Below are 25,679 nucleotides of genomic sequence, written 5' to 3'. Positions count from 1 at the left end.
TTCCATAATTTGGCTATTGTTGAAAGTGCTGCTATAAACATTGGGGTACAAGTTTCCCTATGCATCAGCACTCCTGTATCCCTTGGATAAATTCCTAGCAGTGCTATTGCTGGGTCATAGGGTAGGTCTATTTTTAATTTTTTGAGGAACCTCCACAGTGTTTTCCAGAGCAGCTGCACCAGTTTGCATTCCCACCAACAATACAAGAGGGTTCCCGTTTCTCCACATCCTCTCCAGCATCTATAGTCTCCTGATTTGTTCATTTTGGCCACTCTGACTGGCGTGAGGTGATATCTGAGTGTGGTTTTGATTTGTATTTCCCTGATGAGGAGTGATGTTGAGAATCTTTTCATGTGCCTGTTGGCCATCTGGATGTCTTCTTTAGAGAAGTGTCTATTCATGTTTTCTGCCCATTTCTTCACTGGATTATTTGTTTTTTGGGTGTGGAGTTTGGTGAGTCTTTATAGATTTTGGATACTATCCCTTTGTCCGATACGTCATTTGCAAATATCTTTTCCCATTCCATCAGTTGCCTTTTAGTTTTGTTGATTGTTTCCTTTGCAGTGCAGAAGCTTTTTCTCTTCATGAGGTCCCAATAGTTCATTTTTGCTTTTAATTCCCTTTCCTTTGGAGATATGTCAAGTAAGAAATTGCTGCGGCTGAGGTCAGAGAGGTTTTTTCCTGCTTTCTCCTCTAGGGTTTTGATGGTTTGCTGTCTCACATTCCGGTCCTTTATCCATTTTGAGTTTATTTTTGTGAATGGTGTAAGACCTGAGGACACCTTCAGATTGAAAGTGAAGGGATGGAGAACTATCTATCATGCTACTGGAAGTCAAAAGAAAGCTGGAGTAGCCATACTTATATCGGACAAACTAGATGTTAAATTAAAGGTTGTAACAAGAGATGAAGAAGGGCATTATACAATAATTACAGGGTCTATCCATCAGGAAGAGCTAACAATTATACATGTCTATGCGTCAAATATGGGAGCCCCCAAATATATAAAACAATTCATCACAAACATAAGCAGCCTTATTGATAAGAATGTGGTAACTGCAGGGGACTTTAATACCCCACTTACAACAATGGATAGATCAGCTAGACACAGAATCAATAAAGAAAAAGGGCCCTGAATGATACATTGGATCAGATGGACTTGACATATGTATTTATTTATTTATTTATTTATTTATTTATTTATTTTTTAATATATGAAATTTATTGTCAAATTGGTTTCCATACAACACCCAGTGCTCATCCCAAAAGACATATGTATTTAGAACTCTGCATCCCAAAGCAACAGAATATCCTTTCCTCTCGCGTAGTGCACATGGAACATTCTCCAAGATAGATCACATACTGGGTCACACAACAGCCCTTCCTAAGTATACAAGAATTGAGATCATACCATGCATACTTTCAGACCACAACGCTATGAAGCTTGAAATCAACCACAGGAAAAAGTCTGGAAAACCTCCAAAAGCATGGAGGTTAAAGAACACCCTACTAAAGAATGAATGGGTCAACCAGGCACTTAGAGAAGAAATTGAAAAATATACGGAAACCAATGAAAACAAAACTACAAGAATCCAAACGCTTTGGGATGCAGCGAAGGCAGTCCTGAGAGGAAAATACATTGCAATCCAGGCCTATCTCAAGAAACAAGAAAAATCCCAAATACAAAATCTAACAGCACACCTAAAGGAAATAGAAGCAGAACAGCAAAGATACCCCAAACCCAGCAGAAGAAGGGAAATAATAAAGATCAGAGCAGAAATAAACAATATAGAATCTAAAAAACCTGTAGAGCAGATCAATGAAACCAGGAGTTGTTTTTTTGAAAAAATAAACAAAATTGATAAACCTCTAGCCAGGCTTCTCAAAAAGAAAAGGGAGATGACCCAAATAGATAAAATAATGAATGAAAATGGAATTATGATAACCAATCCCTCAGAAACACAAGGAAAATATCAGTTTAAAAAAAGTTCATGAGCCTCCCTGGGAAGACGGTGGACTAGGAAGATCCTAAGCTCACCTTTTCCCACAGATACAACTAGGTAATACCACATCCATGTAAATAACTTGGAAAATGACAGAAAGACTGGCATAACAGAGTCTCCATAACCAAATGTAGAGAAGAGGCCACATTGAAGAAGGTAGAAAGGGTTGACATGTGGTCAGGAGTGAAATGGACCCAGAGGACTGTCAGTGGGTGTAGAGAGGAGCAGATCCCCATACCAGGCACTCCAGGCACAGTGGACCTGCGTGGGGAAGGCAAATCCCCATAACATTGGCTTTGAAAACCAGAGAGGCCCAATAATCAGTAGGGCTTAACACCTGGAACTTTAAAAATCAGTTGATGATTGGAAATTGAGTCCCTGCCCTTAAAGAGCACAACAAATAGCCCTGCTGACATACAACATAGAAGCAGCAATTTGGAAAATGCTTGGGGTATACAGGAGGAAGATTTATTTGCTAATCTCAGAGCATGTGCTGGAGTGGCAGTGATTGTTGGGAGACCTCTCCAAAAACAAAAAAGCTGACAGGAGCCATTTGCCTCCCACACCCCCTAAACTAGACACAGGGCTACCTGCCAGAACCAGCGCAGTGCCACACTCTCCACCTGGCTTGTTAACAGTGCACCCCACCCCTACATTCTTCTGCAGAAATACCCCCTCCAGCAAAGCCTGGGCACGTGTTTTTTTGGGAGCTGGAGATCCCCTCCTACAGCTGACCAGCTCGGACCTTGCCGACACCAGGTGACCTGCCCCAGCATTCGCCTATGGACATGCTCCCTCCAGTATGCCCTTGGGCAGAGCCCATCCAAAGCAATGCCACAAGCCTGGCAGTGTGAAACCAGCCCCAGCAGGAGCCAGCACCACTCCAAAGTGACTCCTGCCCCAGGGAGAGTGGAAGATAACCAGACACACCATCCAACTGTGGGCCCAGCCGTGGGCTGGGGGAAGATATCTGGTCTGAGTGCAGGCCCCACCCACCAACAAAGGCTTCTCAGGGGACAACACAGGGAAAGTACCCTGCAGTTTGGCGCTACTGCATCTCTGGAAAACACCTGGTCTGACTCATCTCAAGTCCATTGCAGCCCCAGACTGGCCCACTAATAACACAGAGGCAAAACCTGCCCACAAGAGGCAAAGAAAGCCATCGCAGATGACTGGACTGAAGGCAAATGTGGCTCTGCCACAAGAGTAGGGTGCACACAGCACACATAGGAGCCCTTCCTGAAGGGCTAGGCTCTGGTGGACAGGAAACATTGCATTGCAGGGTACCATGGGACCTCTTCTTCATAAGGACACTACTTTCAAGAGCAGGAAATGTAGCTGACTTTCCTAACATATAGAAACAGAGAGGTATACAAAATGAGGAGACAAAGGAATGTGTCCCAAATGAAACAACAGGACAACAGTGTTCCTGACAGAGAATTTAAAGTAATGGTCATAAAGATACTCACTGGACTTGAGAAAAGAGTGGAGGATCTCAGACCCTCAACAAAAAGATAGAAAACATAGAAAAAGAACCAATCCAAAAGGAAGAGTCCAGTAACAGAAATTAAAAATAGACTTGGGGGCACACCTGGGTGGCTCAGTCAGTTAAGTGTCTGAATCTTGATTTTGGCTCAGGTCATAATCTCACAGTCATGGGATCAAGCCCTGTGTTGGGCTCCACATGGAGCATGGAGCCTGCTTGGGATTCTCTCTCTTGCTCTCTCTCTCTGTCCCTCCCCAGCTCATGCACTAAATAAACAAACAAACAAACAAACAAACGTTTAAAAATAGACTAGAGGGAGAGCTCCTGGGTGGCTCAGTCGGTTAAGCAACTGACTCTTGGTTTTGGCTCAGGTCATGATCTCACGGCTTCATGGGTTTGAGCCCCACATTGGGCTCTGTGCTGGCAGTGCAGAGACTGCTTGGGATTCTCTCTCTCTCTCCCTGTCTCTCTGCTCCTCCCCCACTTGCACTGTCTCTGTCTCTCAAGATAAATAAATAAACTTTAAAAAATTAAAAGAAAATAGACTAGAGGGAATGAATAGTAGACTAGAGGAAGCAGACGAACACATCAGCGACCTGGAGGAAAGAGTAAAGGAAAGCAATCAAGCTGAACAGGTGAGCAAAAAAAGTAATACAAAATGAAAATAGACTTAGAAAGCTCAGTAACACCATCAAGTGTAATAACATTAACATTATTGGGATCCTAGAAGGAGAAGAGAGACAAAAGGAGTGAGAAAATGTATTTGAAGAAATAATAGCTGAAAACTTCCCAAATCTGGGAAACAAAACAGAAATCTAGATCCAGGGGCATAGAAAGTTCCCAACAAAATCAACCCAAGGAGGTCCACACTAAGATACATAGTCATTAAAATGGCAAAAAGTAGTTATAAAGAGAGAATTTTAAATGCAGCAAGAAAAAAGAAAACAGTAACATACAAGGTAAACCCCATAAGGCTATCAGCTGATCTTTCAACAGACACTTTTCAGGCTAGAAGGGATTGGCATGATATATTCAAAGTGCCGAATGGGAAAAATCTGAAGCCAAGAATACTCTATCCAGCAAGCCTATCATTCAGAATAGGAGAGATAAAGAGTTTCGCAAACAAAAGTTAAAGGAATTCATCACCACTAAACAAGTCTGACAAAAAATGTTAAAGGGGACTCTTTAAGTGGAAAGGGAAGACGAGGAGTAAGAAAAGTAGGAAGCAAAAAAGCAGTGAAATTAATTACATCTTTAAGTATCAGTCAAGGGATTCACAAAATAAAAGGATGTAAAGTATGACAACATATACTTAAATCATGGGAGTGAAAGAAGTACAGAATGGGTGCAAATTTAAGTGACCTTCAACTTAACATAGACTGCTATATGGATAAGACATAATATACAAACTAAGTGGTAACCACAAACCAAAAACCAGAAATTGATATGCAAAAAATAAAGAGAAAATAATCTAAGCATATCACTAAAAAAAGTCAGCAAACCATGAGAGAACAGAGCAAGAGAAGAAAGGAACAAAGAACTACAAAAACAACCATAAAACAAATAACAAAACAGCAATAAGTACACAGCTATCAATAATTACTTTGAATGTAAATATGTGGTATACATATACAATGGAATATTACTCAGCCATAAAAATGAATAAATCCTTGCTATTTGCAACAACATGGATGGATCTAGAAGGTATAGTGGTAAGTGAAATGTCAGCCAGAGAAAGACAAATACCATATCATTTCACTCATATGTGGAATTTAAGAAACAAAAAAAGAACAAAGAAAAAAAGAGACAAACCAAAAACAGACTCTTAACTAGAGAGAACAAATTGTGGTTACCAGAGGAGAGGTGAATGGGGGAGATGGATGAACTAGGTGAAGGGAGATTAAGAGTACACTACGGTGATGAGCATTGATTAATGTATATAATTGTTGAATTACTATATTGTACGCCTGAAACTAATATAACGGTGTATGTTAACTGTACTGGAATTAAAATTTTTAAAAATAAAATAAAAATTTTAAAAAGGTTCATTCTTTGTACATTTTGAAAGTAAAGCCAACAGAATTTCCTGATGGGTTGAATATCAAGAGTGATATAGAAAGAAGTTAGGGAAGAAGACAAGTTTTAGGGAAGGAAAGGTAGTCAGTGAGGAATTCTCCATGAAAAGGGTACTCCTGTTCTGGGCAATGCCCTGGGATCCCTTGGTTGTCTCCAAATCTTCAGTCAGTCTGTTGCACCCAACAATCTCATGTCAGTGATGTGTGAAAGGAATGAAAGTAAAACAGAGGCACCTATCCTTGGGACAAGTTGGAGGAGGCACGATGGCAGCCTGATGAGAGTGAATCAAGAATTTGGATGGAGGAGGAATTCAGTTGCCCAGGAAACTGTAAGTCTCCCACCTCAACAATCTTTATAAATGCATGACAGACCCTAGACATTCCACAGCATAAAGACCAGAGCTTGAGAAATTTGAGAAAATTTTCATGGGGCTCATATAAAAAGAGGAGCTCAGGATAGCTAGAAGACTTGAAAGTACTGGGCCATTCAGAATGCATTACTTTTTATTACATAATCATAAATATAATTATTATGAGTTAGTAACTAAGATAAACGTATTAAGTCTCATCACTACATTAGAATTATAGGTACTCAAATTATTCTCACTTCATAAGTGAGACAATTGGGGCCTAGAGAAGGTAAGCAAACTGCTTGCCCTCACCCAGCAAGAAAGAGGGAAAGGTCTTAAACCCTAAACCTTAAACCTGGGTCTTTTGGACCCCATGAAATGTACTCTTAGACTGACAGTAAACAAAGAACCTGTGTGTGTATATGATATCCTTTTTATGTATATACATACCTAGGTTAACCAGTGGACATATTTGTGCATATTTTAGCCATTGTAGTGTTTTGATAATTCTCAACAGATTTTTTCTTCATTTGTAAAACTGTAAATAAAAAAAGCCCTCAGCTGTGGTATATTAGATGTCAGTTTCAAGGGGCAGGGATTTTCTCTGCTTTATTCGTTGCCTCCCCAGCACCTAGCACAGCTCCTAGCACACAGTAGGTACTCAACAAGTGTTTGTGGAGTGAAAAATTGGCAGATCCATCCAACCATTTGGTTTGGTAGGGATGGCCACAAATCTCCTTAATTGGGATGGTGGATCAAACAGTGCCCAAAGGGACTCTTTATCACTTAAAAGTGCTCAAGGAGATGCCAAGATAAACAAGATTGAGTCTCAGAGGATATACTGTCTAGGGAAGCAATATTTTCTGTGTAATTGACAATTCCACCTTCTCTATGAGTAATAGGTCCCATTCAACAGTGTGGCTAGCATCGCTGCCACTTTTTGAATTGGGAAGAAGAGACCCACCCTCCTTCCTCTGCTGCCTAGATCTATGCTAATTACTGCTGAGAACTTTTACCAATAGTCTGTGATCCAGGCAAACTTGGCTCTTGGGTTGGCTTTCTGTTTCAATTCCCTCTGGGTTCTAGCATCCTGATTCACTATCCTCTTCCCCACCATCATCTGTCATCTCTATCTCCCCTTTGGCCTTCTTAGACTTTTCTCCAGAAACTCTGGCTACTGGCCTTGCCAAGCCCTTTTAACATATCCTCTTGCCATTTCAGGTGACATTATCCTACCCTGGCCCTCACCATGTTTTACCTTCATGATACCCTGGACCACCTTCATAAACTACATGTTTGGGTTTTTTCCTTGTATGTTACTTTTTATTGAAACATACATCAAGAAAAATGCAGTGATAATAAGTGCATAGCTTGACAAATTTTCACAAACTGAACATACCTATGTTACCAGCACCCAGATCAGAAAGAGAACATTACCAGCTTCATAAAAGCTGCAGTTGTGCTCTTTTCCATCACTGCTGTCACCCCACTGCCTTTCTGCCCCCCTTACCTTTAATCTTTCATAAATTAATATGTTAAAGGAAGAGATTTTGTTTTGGAGGATTTTTAAATTCTTCTCTGAAGCTTCTACTTTAGAGATCCTGATTGAAAAGGGGATTTTCTCATCTCTTAAATCTTGTGAAATAGGTTCAAAAGATAGAAATGACCACTGTTGCTTATTATTACTATCATTATTATTGCTTATCAAAAAACCCATATTCAAATGACAGTTTAGTCAGTGACAATGTCAAATGGGCAAAACAGGAACAGAACCCATAGAAAGAGTTTATTGAAATCACATGAATAATTTACATTCCAAAACTTGGGCATATTCACCCCAGATTTCTTTTATTTCAGAAACATTTCGATAAGCTTTAGCTTTAGCCACACCACCTATCCTATGTCAACATGAGCATACATCTTGCTCATAACCACTCAACAGCAGTAAAGATAATTTCTCTATAAACCAGATTTCATACTGGCCTTAAGACAGATGTCTCTATATCCAACATCCCCCAAGGTCTGAGTTTGCATATTGAAAGAAATACAGTTATATAGTTATATAGTTATATACGTGTGTGTGTGTGTGTGTGTGTGTGTGTGTGTGTGTGTGTCAAGAGATTTCTGAGATCACCTTTGAGAGAATTTTATTTGATTTAGAGCTTCTGAGAAGTTTTATGCCAGGATAATTAAATACAATGCATCCTGGGGCTCAAGAGCTGAAAGCCTAATGAGATCCAATGTTTCATGAGAGACTACTTAAATTGAAACAGTGGCAGAATTATCTAGAAGCTCTTGATAAACCTTCAAGCTTGATATGTTCTTCATTTCATTTTTGGTCTGGTAAAACACACAGACCATTGCAGTGTACATTTCTGCATTTGTGGATGCCAGAATATCCTCAGTTCACTTCAGGAAGGCAGTTTGAGAGGAGATTTATTTTGGTGGTATTTTAGATGTTGTTGTGACTAATAATGATAATGACAGTATATAGAAGCTGGCACAATAGAAGTACGTTAATCTACTGGGGAGAGAGAGGCCCCAGATTTCATAAGAAAATGCTCATTATCCTTCACAAGCAGCAGATAAAGTTGAAATTTATTTCTACTAGTGGCTTGCAGCCCCAAACACCCGACCATTTCCAAGACACACAGATTACAGTAATTTGAAAATCACCCAATATGGAAGGGCATGGGAATGGTTTAGTTTTCTGGTTAGAAAGCCAGAGTTCTATATCTATCTCAAGTTTGTTGTATCAAGTTCTCTGGGATCTACTTAGTTTCAATAGGCAAAGTGAATAAGAGACTAGGGAGAATTAGCAGGAGCTATAGAGAAAAAAGTGACAGTGATGGTAGATTTGGGCATGCAGTCATGAGTATGGAGTTTGCATCATTTGCACACCTCACCCTTTGGCCTTCTTGTCAGAAAATGAGATACCCATCCTTTTCTCCTTCCCTGGGATGGGGACAGGATAAAATGTGAGGGCAATGAAAATCAGAGGCAGGCATCTGGTAATGGATCAAATGCCCCTGAGACACTATAGGAGAAGCTTCCCCTTTTGCTGCTCATGCTTGGGTTTCAGAGGGAAACACAGCTTTTGGTCTCCTGGTGTACAACTCCAATGTATTTAAAAAGGATGTGCACTTAATTGAAATAATGTGTCCTCTTCTAACACCATTCAGTTTTATTGTAACTTCTTCCCTTTCGAGCCCAGCCTATGAATGTCAGCTAAGTGTGTAAAACATGAGAGTTATCATATCTAGATTTATGCAAATGGGTATATGTTATAGATATCAGAAATAAAGAATGCTAGATTGCACATGTGGTTCCTCCCCTGTATGCAAGTTACAAAGGTAGCAGAACAACTTTGTTACCTTTTCAAAGCAATGATACTCTTCATTGTTAACTTTTAAATTTCAAATATGACACAAATCATTAACCATAACATCAGATTAATGAAAAGATCATATCTTATAAAATCAGATCATTTGAGAAACTATAAATAAACTAAATGTGATGTAAATTACTTAAAGGAAGGGAAAATAGCTTTCTCACTGATTAAAAATGCTTCCCTCAGTCACCTTTTAGCCTATTAATAGGTCCATTTCTGAATTAAAAGTTGAGTTTTTAATATGCCAGGGACAGAGAGAACATTCCAGCACTTCTCAAATTTTAATGTGCATACAGATCACCTAGAGATATTGTTAAAATAAAGATTCTGATTTTTCTGAATTAAAAGTTGAGTTTTTAATGTGCCAGGGACACAAAGAGCATTCCAGCACTTCCCAAATTTTAACGTGCATACAAATCACCTAGAGATACTGTTAAAATACAGATTCTGATTCATCAGGTCCAGAGTGGGGCCTGAGAGTCTGCCTTTTTAACAAGCTCTGGGTGATGCTGCTGGCCTGTGGAGTACACTTTAAGCACTGAAGACAGAAAACCCTCTACCTTGAAAAGAGGCTTCATTAAGGACAAAAGTGCTCCCAGAAATTTTGACACACATAACTATTTTTTGGTTGTTGTGATTAACTCTCTCTTTTTTTTTTTTTTTGCAATTGCATGAAACAGAGTAAATATATTTGAAATATCCACTGATAGAGTTTTTCTCCATTAGTTTGCCTTTTCCTTCTCCCACCTTCATCCCTATTCAAACAATAACTGACACTGTGCCCTCTGGTACATTAGAGGGAGGGGGCAGGAAAGAAAGTGAGTGGTTTCTTTCTAGATTTGCTTCATGGACTTAAGGCCAGTTCTCTGCTACTATATCACCCCATTACAATTTTCTGCCTGTCACTGAAGCCAGCTGTTGACTTGCAATTGTTACTGTACTTGTTCTTTTGCATTTGTAATAGAGGAAAGAGTATCAGTAAATATTTCTTTTTTTATTTTGGTTAGCCTAACCTACAGTGCAATATTGGTTTCAGGAGTTGAATTTAGTGATTCATCACTTACATACAACACCCAGGGCTCATCACAACAAGTACCCTCCTTAATATCCATCTAGCCCATCCCCCACCCACCTCCCTCCATTAACCCTCAGTTTGTTCTCTATCATTGTCTCTCATGGTTTGTTTCCCTCTCTCCCCTTTCCCCCTTCCCATATGTTCATCTGTTTTGTTTCTTAAATCCCATATATGAGTGAAATCATGTGGTATTTGTCTTTCTCTGACTTATTTCATTTAGCATAAAACATTCTAGGTCCATCCATGTCATTGCAAATGGTAAGATTTCATTCTTTTTGATGGCTGAGTAATATTCCATTGTATATGTATACCACATCTTCTTTATCCATTCATCAGTCAGTGGACATTTGGGCTCTCTCCATAGCTTGGCTATGTTGATAATGCTGCTATAAACATCAGAGTGCATTTACCCCTTTGAATCTGTATTTTTATATCCTTTGGGTAAATACTTAGTAGTGCCATTGCTGGATTGTAGGATTGTTCTATTTTTAATTTTTTGAGGAACCTCCATACTGTTCACCAGAGTGACTGCACCAGTTGGCATTCCCACCAACAGTGCAAGAGGGTTCCCCTTTCTCTGCCTCCTCACCAACACCTATTGTTTCTTGTGTTGTTAATTTTAGCCTTTCTGACAGGTGTGAGGTGGTATCTCATCATGGTTTTGATTTGTATTTCTCTGATCATGAGTGATGTTGAGCATCTTTTCATGTGTCTATTAGCCATCGGGATGTCTTCTTTGGAAAAGTTTCTATTCATGTCTTCTGCCCATTTCTTAACTGGATTATTTGTTTTTGGGTGTTGAGTTTAGTAAGTTCTTCATAGATTTTGGATACTAACCCTTTATCAGATATGTCATTTGCACATATCTTCTCCCATTCTGTAAGTTGCCTTTTAGTTTTGTGGGTTGTTTCCTTTGCTGTGCAGGAGTTTTTATCTTGATGAGGTCAATAGTTCATGTTTACTTCTGTTTCCCTTGTTTCTGGTGACCTGTCTACTGAGAAAATCCTATGACCGAAGTCAGAGAGGTTGTTTCTTGTGTTCTTCTGTAGGATTTTGATGGTTTCATCTCACTTGTAGGTCTTTCATCCATTTTGAATTTATGTTTGTGTGTGGTGTAAGAAAGGGGTCCAGTTTCATTCTTCTGCATGTCGCCATCCAGTTTTCCCAGCACCATTTGTTGAAGAAACTGTCTTTTTTCCATTGGATATTCTTTCCTGCTTTGTCAAAGATTAGTCGACCATATAGTTGTGGGTAGTAAGTATTTCTTATACTCACTATTTCAGGAATAGATTAAGAGGGTAACATATTGCAAGAGAAACAAAAGAGCATATTTTTCTGTGGAACTGAAGACTGAAACTTGTTTATTTTGTAAAAAAAAAATCCACCTTTGTCAAAAGTATACTGATTATTTAATTAATTATATTAATTACATTTCAGTTAAAGAAAGTATATAGTTGAAGACACAATTATGAAACAGACCATAGTAAGAACTGTCAGTAGTTCTCTCAACCTTGGCATTATTGGCATTTGGGACTGAATAATTCTTTGTTTTGGGGACTGTCCTGTGCATTATAGGATTTTTAGCAGCATCCCTTGCCTCTATCCCTTAGATGCCAGTAGTGTGCCCCTAAACACACACAACCAAAACTGTCTCCAAATGTTGCTAAATGTTCTGGAAGGGCAAAATAACTCCCATTGAAAACCACTGGCATATAATAATAGTAGTGCACACTTGCAGAGTATGTGTCATGCACCTGACAAAGTTCTATGTATTTACAAGTATTCAGGCTTTTGATGCTCAATACAATCCTATGAGATAGGTACTATTATTTTTTCCTATTTTATAGATGAGGAAGCTGGAATGCAGAGTGGTAAAGTAACTTGCTCAAAGTCACAGACCCAGCAGGTAGAAGAGCTCGGATTTCTAAGCATTCTAGGTTTAGAATCTGTGCTCTTAAGCAATGTACCATGTGACAAAACATTGAGTAAGCTGGAAAGGGAGTGCAATTTCATTAGGATTTATTTTGAATGTGAAAAAAATCAGCAATGCTGCTGTGAAATACAGTTACATATTAATTTAATTGCCTGACACCAAATTATTTACATTTGGAGATTTTATAAAAGAATATGTATTAAATATAAGAGGTCCTGGGCCTTAGGGATGCCTTCCTGGAAATTTTTTAAGTTCCCCTCCTAGCACCAGTGCTGGCCCAACAAGTAGTGCTTCCCAGGCAGTACATAGTTCGCCCAGACTGAAACTAGTGTGTGACCCAGTCACTGGTTGTCATTTCTCTCTTCCAATTGCGTTTTGAACTGCTACTCTACCCCTTGCATGAGGTTAGCCACATGCCCCAAAGAGCTCCAGCAATCATATCTGTGGGCTGGTCTTGAGGTCCTACTTCCAGGAGGGCATCCTGGTGAGCACAATGTTCCCACCAGCCGGCATGGTATTACTTTCATGAAATTGCATAAGACTGGTACTGACTTGCTGATTTGGGGTGGCTCTCATTCATATCACACAGAGGACAAGTATCTCTCTAAGCTATCCATGGCCCACCACTGAACCTTGGGCAATGCTGCTTCCAGCCTACAGCACCCAAAGATGGCAATGTTGGCAGCAGGCATCCATTACCATGTGTGTCCCCTTGTTGGCACACAAGCTGATCCCCTATCCCCCACAGCCTCCACAGGCATTGGTGGCACTCAAAGGGAGGCCATGCTTGTGTCTTCAAGAGCTTTTGAGGCCATCACTTGATAATGCCAACACTATATACATGTCTCTTCTTGCCTCTGATTGATGTGGTGAATCTGTGCTCTCCCAAATCAGCCTCAAGCCTTGTGGGACAGGGACAGACATTCCTTGTACAAATGGGACTCACTCAGCCCTGGGCCTCTCACTTATCTTCCACTCTTCTCCCCACTGGTGGCCGTGAGTACACAGCAGTGTAGTCAACACTGAGAGACATTGAATTCTAGGAATGCAATGATGAAGGCCTAAAGAGTTCAAGAGGAGATATGCTTGATACAAGTATTGTTCTACTGTTGTGCTATAAAATTCTGAGTAGTAAATTTAACATGACAATAAAATGGCTTGTTCACATTTTCCTGCATATTCTGAGTAAGACTTGCATTTGTGATCATCATCAACAAAACAGTTACAACATCTGAAAGAGTCTTGGGCAGCAGAATGAATGATGCATCATTAATATGTAACGATGTCACTAGCATTATGTAAATGTTATTAGGGAACTGCAGGAGCAAAAAAAATTGTATTGCTTCAGTAGTGTCCTAGTTTGCTGGGAGTTTTTTTTTAATCATTAATGGGTGTTGAATGAATTTTTTAAATGATGATATCCTCTGATTCATGTTACCCAAGGAAAAATGCCCATCTCAACTTAGAGGCAAAAACTGGATCAAAGACTTGACATTATGACCCTTATAAATATTTTCGAATATTTCTCATCAAGGACATTAGCAAATAGCACTTTTTTTGTTCATTAATCACCAAAAAAATGGATCTTTAGGAGTTTAATTTGTCAGAGAGTAATCTTATCTACTTTGCTTTATTAAAAGATGTGAAAGTCACAGCCAGTTTTATATTTCCAAAAGTGCAAAATTGAATCCCAAATTCCAAGTATGTTTTCTTGATCTGCAACTTTATGGAGAATAAGCTAGCATTGTTCAGTTTATCTTCCTCATCTATCACTGGTAATGTGAATTGGGAGTTCCAAATAGAAGTTACTGGAAGTACAGTGCAATATAATACTAAAAGTGAAACAATTTAATTATCCTAAATATAAAAACACTGTGCAATGATCCTATCCATGTTCAAAATGAACTATAAATTTATGAAGAGCTTCTTTCTGTTTTGAAACTGAATTCAATTAAATATCAAAATCAAATAGAAGACTCAAGGCTTAATTCTATCCTGCACTCCACAAAGTGAAGTATAAGGCCTGACACTTCATGTTTTCACAGAAGTATCTGTTTTCCAGTTCTGAAATCAAACAAGTATGCAACATGAAAGAAAATGATTAATAATTTACTATGTCTACTTTCAATTTGCATTTCCCAATGTATATGGTAAAATATGATCTCCATTACTGTATCTATGTTTATTATGTTATCTCTTCACACTGTATTCCAGTAAAAGCAAAGAAATCTTGATTATATTTCTGGCAATTAATTTTCCATACACCTGCCATACTTCACTAATTTATCTGCTTGGTCTGTAGATGCACTTAAGTTCATGACTCATACAGAATGTACCCACCAAATGATGGTTTAACTAAATGCACTGCAAACACTCCTGATGTTATGGTTTGTTCATTGAAATTTCTTTTGATTTCTGTGTTGCCTCAATCCACAAATAGAGCAATAGCAAAAAAGTAGGCACAAAGAAGCACTGAATAAACTCATACAACAGAATTTCAAGTGTTAGTACAGAACCTTAAAATAATATTGAATCCAGAGATAATACTCAGAATATTCAAAGTGCTAATTCTCAGAAGGCTAATAAAAATATTATCAATTGATATACATAAAATAAGTGAATAAAAATACCTAAAACTCTATTAAAAGGCCAAATATTTCTCAAGCATTTTTTAAAAAGTATCAGTCTCCTCCAACCATGGCTTAATCTATAAGAGCATAAATAGATACATTTCTATAATTGTCTTTCTCCATGATTAAAACACCCAAATGGAACTTTTGCAATTCCACACACACACAAAAAAAGATTCCTATTATAAACTTCTCTTTGTTCACATTCTAATGTAATGACTGGCATTTCTATGGGAGAAAATATTTACTTCACTTTTTAGAACCTTACTTTTTCCTTACCCCAATTAACTGACTTTCTCCAATTGTGAATGTAGTCTGCCTCAAATCCTTTTCTGAAATGAAGAAAGATGTAAATGTACACATTCTTTCCAGGATTCTTCAAGTAAGAGAAAGCATATGCTATAATAGGGCCTGAGGCAACTTAACTAAGACTAACACCATTTTATGTAAACAATTTCTGTAATGTTTCATTTTTATAAATATATCTCTAGTGAAGAAGTTAGGAATAATTTTCAAGTTTTTACTTTGACACATAGAAAACAAGAAGCTATTATCTAGCCTGGGCTTAATAAATAAGCACACACACACACACACAGAAAACAAAAGAATCAAATCAAAGACCAGAGAAATAAACTCCGCTACTCAAATTTAGTATTTGTCCAATAATTTCATGACTGCATCAAAAGTCTTTCGAAATCAAATGACTGCCAATTGATAAAGAGCCACCAGTGGTAGAAAACTTCCCCCAAAGACAAGATACTGGAAATGCATCTTCTCTTCTGAATGAAATGTAAAAGAAGGATTAAAAGTGGGAATGGAAAATGTGCAAGTGAATTCCATCACTCATTAACAGGTATGATGGAGCAACTTTATGTGTTGGTTTCTGTTCAAGGTGCTAGAGACACAACTGGACACATCAGTCCAAGTCCTTGTCCTCATAAACATATTTGCTGGTGAATGAGATATTAAGTCATTGATAACACAGCTAAAAATAAAAATAAATATGATACAGGGTCAGATGTGTCTGCAAAGAAACTAACAGATGTTAAGGAGATGGAGTCATTGAGAGGAGGGTACTATTTTAGACCAAGTGGTCAGGGAAGGCTCTAAAAGAAGGGAACATTTAGGCAAAGACCTGAATAAATGAAGGAATATAGTATGCAAGGATCTGAAGGAAAAGTATTCAAAGCAGAGAAAAGTGCAAGAGCAAAGGCTGTAAGACACAAGAAAGTTTGGCGTGTTCCAGTGTGACTCAAAAAGAGTAAACAAGGCAGAGAGAAGCTGAAGATGAGGTGAGAAATATCATAGGAGCTGGGCTATTCAGGGCTATGACAGTTTTTTTTTAATAGCCACAAATTCTTTGATGGTCTTCTAATTGAGAAATGGGCTCTAAGTTCCTTACTGTTGGATCTGGTAGGCTTTGGACTGCTTCCACAGTGTCGCTGTGGAAGTGACACTAGATACCTTCCAAGGCAAGGTCATAAAATGACCATGCAGCTTTCACTTGGTTTCTTGGGTACTTGCTTCAACTATCCTGAGACTGTCATGCTGGAGAGGCCACATGTAAGCACTGCAGGCAAGAGTCCCAGCTAAGCCCACCAAAGAGCCAGACATGTGAATGAAACTTAGACCCTCAAGATCAGCCTATCCACCAGCTGAGTTGTTTTAAGTTGTTAGGTTTTGAAGTGATTTACTATACATCAGTAGTAACTGGAACCAGGGCCCTTGAGCCACGGTAAGGATTTGTTTTCTATTCTGATTATCATAGCAAGCTACTGAAGAGTTTTGAGCAAGGAAATAATGTGGTCATATCTACAGTTTTAAAATGTCATTTTGTCTGATTAGTAAAGAATGAACTATAAGACTGTAAGAGTGGACGTAGGAATACCATTCTGAGGTTCCTTCAGAATCCTGGCAAGGGAAGAGGAGGGCTTGAACTAGGGGGGTCACAGCAGAAGAGTCAGAGATAGTTGGATTCAGATTATGTTTGAAAAGTAGAGCACACAGGATTTGCCAATGGGGTATATGTGGGATGTGAGAGAAAGAGGGAAGTAAGGATTGCATCTTAGTTTTTGGCCCAAGCCACTGGGGGAATCCTGGTAGTCTTTCTATAATAAGAAAGACTGAAGGAGAGGCATATTTCAGCACAGAAGGAGGGCCATAAGTTAATTTTTGAAAATGTTAACAGGCTTTTTAAAATTGAAGTGTAGTTGACATATTAGTTTCAGGTTTATGTCATAGTGATTTCACAGTTCTATACATTACACAATGCTCATTACAATAGTGTAGTTACCAACTGTCACCATACAAAGCTATTATAGTCTTAATGACTATATCCCCTATACTTTACTTTTCATCTCCATGACTTATTTATTTTATAACTGGAAGTTCATACCTCTTAATCCCCTTTACCTATTTCACCTATCACTCCACCCACATCCCCTCTGGCAGCCACCAGTTTATTCTCTGTATCTGTGAGTCTGTTTCTGGTTTTTGTTGTTTGTTCATTTATTTTGTTTTGTGTTGATTCCAATGTAAGTGAAATCATATGGTATTTGTCTTTCTCTGTGTTACTTCGCTTTGTGTATTATCCTCTAGGTCCATCCTTGTTGTCAAAAAAGGCAAGATTTAGGGGCACCTGGGTGGCTCAGTCCATTAAGCGCCGCCGCCTTTGGCTCAGGTCATGATTTCACTGTACATGGGTTCCACCCCGGCATCAGGCTCTGTGCTGACCCCGTGGAGCCTGGAGCCTGCTTCGGATTCTTTGTCTCCCTCTCTCTCTGCCCCTTCGTCGCTCACGTTCTGTGTGTGTCTCTCTCTCAAAAATAGATAAACATTAAAAAAATAATAATTTTAAAAATGGCAAGATTTCATTCTTTTATGGTTGAATAATATTCCATTGTGTATGTATATCACATATTTATCCATTCATCTTTTGAGGGACACTCAGGTTGCTTCCATATCTTGGCTATTATAAATAATGCTGCAATAAACATAGGGCTGCATGTGTCTTTTTGAATTAGTGTTTTTGTTTTCTTTGGATAAATACCCAGAAGTGGAATTGCTGGGCCATATGGTATTTCCATTTTTAATTTCTTGAGGAACCTCCATACTGTTTTCCTTCATGGCTGCACCAATTTATATTTCTAACAACAGTGCACAATGGTTCCTTTTTCTCCATATCCTCGACAAAACTTGTTAATTCTTGTCTTTTTGATACTAGCCATTCTAACTGGTGTGATGTGACATCTCGTTGGGGTTCTGATTTGCATTTCCCTGGTGATTAGTGGATGTTGAGCATCTTTTCATGTGTCTGTTGGCCATCTGTATGTCTTCTTTGGAAAAATTCCTATTTGGGTCTCTGCCAATTTTTAAATCAGATTATTCGGGGGGTTTTTTGTGTTGAGTTGTATGAATTCTTTGTATATTTTAGCTATTAACCCCTTATTGGATATATCATTTGCAAATATCTTCCCCCATTCAGAAGGCTGCCTTTTGTTTTGTTGATGATTTCCTTTGCTGTGCAAAAGCTTTTTAGTTTGATGTGGTGCTGGCTGTTTATTTTTGCTCTTGTCTCCCTTGCCTGGGGAGACACATATCCAAAAAAATATTGCTAAGGCAATGTCCAAGAGTTTACTGCCTATTTTTTCTTTTAGGAGCATTATGGTTTCAGGTCTTACGTTTCAGTCTTTAATCCACCTTAAGTTTATTTTTGTGTGTGATGTAAGAAAATGAACACATTAAGAGTTATAACACAGAGGGGTGCCTTGGCAGCTCAATCAGTTAAACATCCGACTTTCGCTCGGGTCATGATCTCACGGTTTGTGAGTTAAAGCCCCGCGTCCGGCTCTTTGCTGACAGCTCGGAGTCTGGAACCTGCTTCAGATTCTGTGTCTCCCTCTCTCTCTGCTTTTCCCCCACTCATCCTTTGTCTCTCTCGGTCTCTTAAAAATAAATAAACATTAAAAATTTTTTTATAAAGAGTTATAATGCTCAAATTGGAAGTGTAGAATTTGTATATGAGTCTGAAGTTGTAGGGGATAATATATGTAACAACTTACATGTATGAATCTGGAGTTCAAGAGAAGAGATCTAGGTTGGGGATATAATCCAGGAAACACCAATATATACATACTCTTAAAGCCATAAGACTCTGAATGCGATCACCAAAGGAAGTCATCTAGATATCAAGATTATAGAGGAGCAGTGGATCAAAGAATGTGCTGAAGCATGTTGCAATATTTGAAAAATCAAAAAGGTGCTGGTAAAACTGGATATCCACATGTAAAAGAATGAAGTTGGATGCTTACATTACATCATATACAAAAATTAAGTCAAAATAGGTCAAAAACCTAACCTTAAGAGGTAGAAATATAAAACATTTAGAATAACACATAAGGGAAAAATCTTTATGGCATTGGATTGGGCAATGATTTCTTGGATATGATACCAAAAGCACAAGTAACAAAAGAGAAAATCAGCAAATTAGACTTCATCAAATTAAAAAATTCCGTGCATTGGGGCACCTGGGTGTGTCAAATGGTTGAGCATCCAACTCTTGATTTTAGCTCAGGCCATGATCCCAGGATTGTGAAACCGAGCCCCATGTAAGTCTCCATGTGAAGCATGGAGCCTGCTTGAGATTCTCTCTCTCTCTCCCTCTGCCCCTCTTCTCCACTTGCACACTCTCTCTCTAAAATAAAAAAAAAAAAACTGTGCATTGAAGGACACTATCAAGAGTGTGAAAAGACAAACCACAGAATGGAAAAAATATTTACAAATGATACATCTGGTAAGAGATTAATATCCAGAAAAAATAAAGAACTCCTCCAACACAATAACCAAAAAACAAACAACTCAATTCAAAAGTGGGCAAAGGACTTAAATAGACATTTCTCCAAAGAAAATATAAAAAGAACCAGTTTGTACATGAAAAATGCTCAACATTAGTCATTATGGAAATGCAAATCAAAACTACAATGAGATACCACTTAACACCTATTAAGATGGCTGTATTTTTTTAAAAAAAGGAAAATAACAAGTATTGGCAAGGATGTGGAGAAATTGAAACCTTCATGCATTGCTGGTGGGAATTAAATGTAAAATGGTGCAGCCCCTGTGGAAAGCCATTGGGCAATTCCTCAAAAAGTTACAGAGTGTTGCTATATGATCCAGCAATTCAACTCCTAGGCATATGCCCAAACAAATTGAAAGCAGAGGCTCAAATAGATATTTGTACACCAATATCCATAGCATTGTTATTCATAATAGCCAAAAGGTGGGAACAACTCAAATGCAAATGTCTATCAACAGATGAATAAATAAAATGTGATAAATGGATAAACAAAATATATAGTGGTAAAATATTATTTAATCATAAAAAGGAATGAAATTCTGATACATGCTACAATATGGATGAACCTTGAAGACAGTGAAAGAAGCCAAACACAAAAGGACAAATACCATACGATTCCACTTATATGAGGTACCTGGAATAGGCAAATTTATACAGACAGAAAGTAGAATAGAGGGTGCCTGGGGGTTGGGGGAGGCAGGAATGAGGAGTTAGTACTTAATGAGTACAAAATTTGTTTGGGATGATAAAAATGTTCTGGAAATGGATAGAGGTGATCGTTGTACAACACTGTAATTTTACGTAATGTCACTGAATTGTACACTTTAAAATGGTGAAAATGGTAAATTTTATGTGTGTATATTTTACCATTTTTTTAAGGTTTATTTTGAGAGAGAGAGCACAAGCAGATGAGGGACAGAAATAGAGGGAAAGAGAGGACACAGGGCTCGAACTCACAAACCATGAGATCATGACCTGAGTCAAAATCAAGAGTCAGATGCTTAACCGACTGAACCACTCAGGTGCAATCTATCGTGATTTTTTTTGTTTACATTCAGGAGGTAGGACAAAATCTAGAAGAGTGTGTGGCACCCTTGAAACAATTGAAAAGGAGAGAATGGCCACAGTTTCCAATGCCATTGAAACAGTGGTTAGTATGAGTAAGATTAGGGCTGAAAATTGACCACTGGGTTCAACAGTGTGGAGGTGATGGAGTCCTTAATAAGAACAGTTTCAACTTCATGATGAGGATTAAAGATTTAACCCAGACTGAAATGGGTTAAAGAGAACACATGAGCTGAAAAAGTGGAAACGAAGTATAAACTAGCCTTTCAGGAAGTTCTGCTGTTAAGAGTAATAGAGAAGTGGAATAAAAAAGGAATGGTAGAGGGGCGCCTGGGTGGCTCAGTCGGTTAAGTATCCAACTTCAGCTCAGGTCATGATCTCGCGGTTCCAGCCCCATGTCAGCCTCTGTGCTGACAGCTGGGAGCCTGGAGCCTGCTTCGGATTCTGTCTCCCTCTCTCTCTGCCCCTCCCCTGCTCACGCTTTGTCTCTCTCTCAAAAAAAAAAAAAAAAATGAATAAACTTAAAAAAATATTTTAAGAGGGATGGTAGGTCTAGAAAGGGCTTTTTGGTAATGAGCCTGTTTGCTACTGGGAAGTAAATGTCAGTTGAACGAGATGTGGGTTATATGTCAGATAAAGACCTAATTTCCATAACAAATAAAAGGCTGAACACTGAACACCAGAAAGCAAGCAAAAACTGAAATTAAAACCAGTAAGAAGTGTGAATAAATCCTTGCAATTAGTCACGAGATTGAACCCCTTCCCAAAAGATGGAGTACATTTCCACATTCCATAAACAAACACATAGAAAATTTAGAAATGACCCACGGAAAATCACAAATGTGAGAAGTTTTGATATGAAAAACATAGAGAAGTAAAAGGAAAAAGAAGAGAAAAATGAGGAAATATTTAAATAATTCTTTGCATGTGACTCTAGGGCTTTTTCACACACACAAAATTATGAATATTCCTCACCATATACTCAGAGGAATAATAAAATAAAGTTAGCCAAATAACATAAACAACAGGATTAGACTTGGGAAAGGCAAAACAGCATATTACATACTACATACATATTACATATTATAGCATAAAATTTGAAACATTGGAATGAGTTTCTGGTTACAAAACCTCTTTACTATTACTTACAAAACCAGACAAGTTCTATCTTATATTGTCCTGGAATTTCTAGCCAATACAATAAGACATTAAACCAAAAAAAAAAAAGGTATGATTATTGGCAAGCAGAAGAAAGAATTTTTATGATTTACAAACATTAAGATTTCACACCTTGTTAAGGCAAGAGAATCAATAGGAAAACTATTAGAATTAATAAACACATTTTAGACGTGACTGGATGCAGGGTAATTATCAAGAAATCAATCGTTTTGTTAATAAGCAGCTAAAAATATAATGGAAACACAATAACACAGTCTTTAAAAAATACCCTAGTAGTAACTTATAATAAATGTTTGGATCCTGTATGTATAAAAGCTTCTTTTATTAAAAGAAATAAAAGATGATTTGAATATCATGTTCCTGGTTGGGCAGACTTAATTTTATAAAGATGTCCATTCTTCCCAAATGAAGGGTAATGCAGTCCTGACCGTAATGAGGAGTTGAAATTGACAGTTATTTAAGAAAATCACATTAAACTATTATCATATCATGTGCGAAAATAAACTTTAGTAGATTAAAAAGTTAAGCATAAATAATCAAACCACATAAAAACCAGAAGAATAGGCATTTGATTTTTGAGTAAAGAAAGGTATCTTAAGTTTCAAAGTAATTTTTAAAATTAAAAAAAAAAGATACACAACATGAAAAGTAAATCAAGAAATTGATAAAAATATTTTCAACAAATACGATAGACTAAAATTAATACCCATAATATAGAAGTTCTTAAAATTCGTAAGATAACCATAAGATGTGATATAATAATGTCCAAAGGACAATCTAAAATAGAAGAAAGGCAAATGGCTAGAAAAATAACCTCATTCACAATTGAAAATAATCAAATTGAATAACAAGTATGATAGTAATAATAATGGCCCCCAATGAATCATACTTCTCTGGGTCCATGCCTCTTTGCAATGTGACTTTGATACTCTTTTCATGAAGAAATTAAATCTATTTCCCTATCCCTTGAAGCTGGGATCGCCTTATTTGCTTAGACCAAAAGAATGTGGCAGAAATTACTTTGTGCTAGTTCTGGAGCTTAGGCCTTATGGGACCTTGCTTTTCTATCTTGCCATTGATTTGGAGGCTTGAGTCTGTGAAGAAGCTCAGTCTAACATGTATTGAAGAATTAGAAACAATGATGGGAAGAAAAAAGGTGATTCAGCCAACAGCTAGAAATAACTTCTAGACATCTGAGTGAAGCTATCTTAGCTTCTTCAGCCCCAGTTGAGCTGTCACAGAACTGTAGATGCATAAATGATCTAACACCAGGAGAAGAATCACATACCCCCGGATTGTCAGCTCATAGAATCATAAGAAATAATAAATCATTGTTTTAACTTACTATGCTTTGGAGTAGTTTACTGACACAACAAGTTTCCATTTTTATCTACCAAATTACCAAAGAATTAAAAGAGAAAATAAGACACTACGCACTAATGAAGTTAACAAAATATAATGTTAGGACCGTAAATTGGTACAAACTTTCTGGAAAATGATGTTGCAAAATTCATCAAGTTCTTAAATATATTTATATCATTTGACCAGATAATTCTCCTTCTGGAGTTTCATCCTACAGAAAAGATTAAAAATATGGACAAGATTTATGCCTAAAGATGTTTGTTATCTGTAATTTTTAAAATATCAGGACAAATGTCTATTAAATTAGAGAATAATACATTTTAAAAAATAAACTATATCCATGTGCTGAGCTATTATTTCATGGAACTTGATCCCTGTTGTCAGAAATCATGGATATAGCAATAAACGGTGTGATCTATCTAGTTTTGTGTTTGGGGAGAGGGAAGTAACAAAGACTAAAATGAAGTATATACCAAAAACTTAAGAGTAATTATCTCTGAGTGTGTTATAGGAGTTATTGTTATTTTATTCTTTAGTTTTCCTTTCATTTCTCAAATTTTCAACAGTAAGAATGTGTTCTTTTTGTAATAACAAAAAGTATATATGTTACTTCGAAACTGGGACAAGTTCTTGGTTATCTAAGATTTCAACATGGTCCTGTCTTAAAGAGATAATGAACTGAGGCACCTGGATGGCTCAGTCATTTAAGCGTCTGATTCTTCATTTTGGCTCAGGTCATGGTCTCATGGGTCATGAGTTTGAGCTCTGCATCAGGCTCTGCACTGAGAGCATGGAGCCTGCTTGGGATTCTCTCTCCCTCTCTCTCTGCCCCTCACCCACTCGTGCGCTCTCTCTCTCTCTAAAACAAATAAATAAAAGTTAAAAAATAAAACATTTATAAAAACAAAAAAAGAGATAGTGAGCTAACAAGCAGTTACTGATCACCTACCATTTACAAATCACTGTGTCAAATGTTGAGGTGAGCTTATTGAAAGGGTCTTGAAATCATAAGCTTATAACAGATAAGTCTCCCAAAGACCGACCAACTTAAAACTATCTCTACCATTAGTTTATAGATTGTGTTAGGTCAATCAGAACCACCAGAGAAAACTGCAGATATACCAAGCAGTGGTCATTATAATCTGGAGCTATCTTAGAGACAAATTTAACCCATCTGAGCAGATTCAACACCCCCATTAGTAGGCTCTTATAAGCTGCCTATAGTCCAGTCAGATTGGTTTGTCTTAATGACCCTGAGGTAGCCTTGGTCCACAATTTCCTTTTTACTGTCTATTCCTATGCTGGAGTTTTCAGCACTGGATTAAGAGAATGTTTTCCCTTAAATATCTTCATCTACCAACCAGAGCTCAGGCTCAATTTTAAATGAACTGCAGTATTAAAGAGGCTTGAGATGTATGTATTGTTTAAAGGCTAGGAGTTAAGACAAATCAATCATTGTGATACACCACATGAATAAAATAAAGGATAAGAACCATGTGATCCTCTCAATAGATGCAGAAAAAGCATTTGACAAAATATAACATCCATTCTTGATAAAAACCCTCAACAAAGTAAGGAAAATGAAACATACCTCAACATCATAAAGGCCAAATACAAAAGACTCACAGTTAATATCATCCTCAATGGGGAAAAACAGAGAGCAGTCCTCTTACAGTCAGGAACAAGACAAAGATATTCACTCTTACCATTGTTATTTAACATAGTACTGGAAGTCTTAGTCTCAGCAGACAACAAAAAGAAAAAAAAATGTATACAAATCAGCAAAGAAAAGTCAAACTTTCACTATTTGCAGATGACATGATACTCTATGTAGAAAACCCAAAAGACTCCACCAAAAAATTGGTTCAACTAATACATGAACTCAGCAAAGTCACAGGGTACAAAATCAATGTACAGAAATCAGTTGCATTTCTATACACCAATAACAAAGCAGCAGAAAAAGAAATCCCATTTGCAACTACACCAAAAACAATTAGATACCTAGGAATACCTAACCAAAGAGGTAAAAGATATGTACTCTGAAAAGTATAGAACACAAAAAGTTGAAGAGGACACAAATAAATGGAAAAACATTTCATGCTCATAGATTGGAAGAACAAACATTGTTAAAATGTCTATACTACCCAAAGCAATATATACATTTAATACAGTCCCCATCAAAATACCACCAGCATTTTTCATAGAGTTAGAACAAGCAGTGTAAAATTTGTATGGAACCACAAAGACCCCAAGTAGCCAAATCAATCCTGAAAAAGAA

The sequence above is a fragment of the Acinonyx jubatus genome, chromosome X (assembly GCF_027475565.1).
Source record: "Acinonyx jubatus isolate Ajub_Pintada_27869175 chromosome X, VMU_Ajub_asm_v1.0, whole genome shotgun sequence".
Taxonomy (NCBI): domain Eukaryota; kingdom Metazoa; phylum Chordata; class Mammalia; order Carnivora; family Felidae; genus Acinonyx; species Acinonyx jubatus.
Note: the sequence above shows the minus strand (reverse complement) of the source record.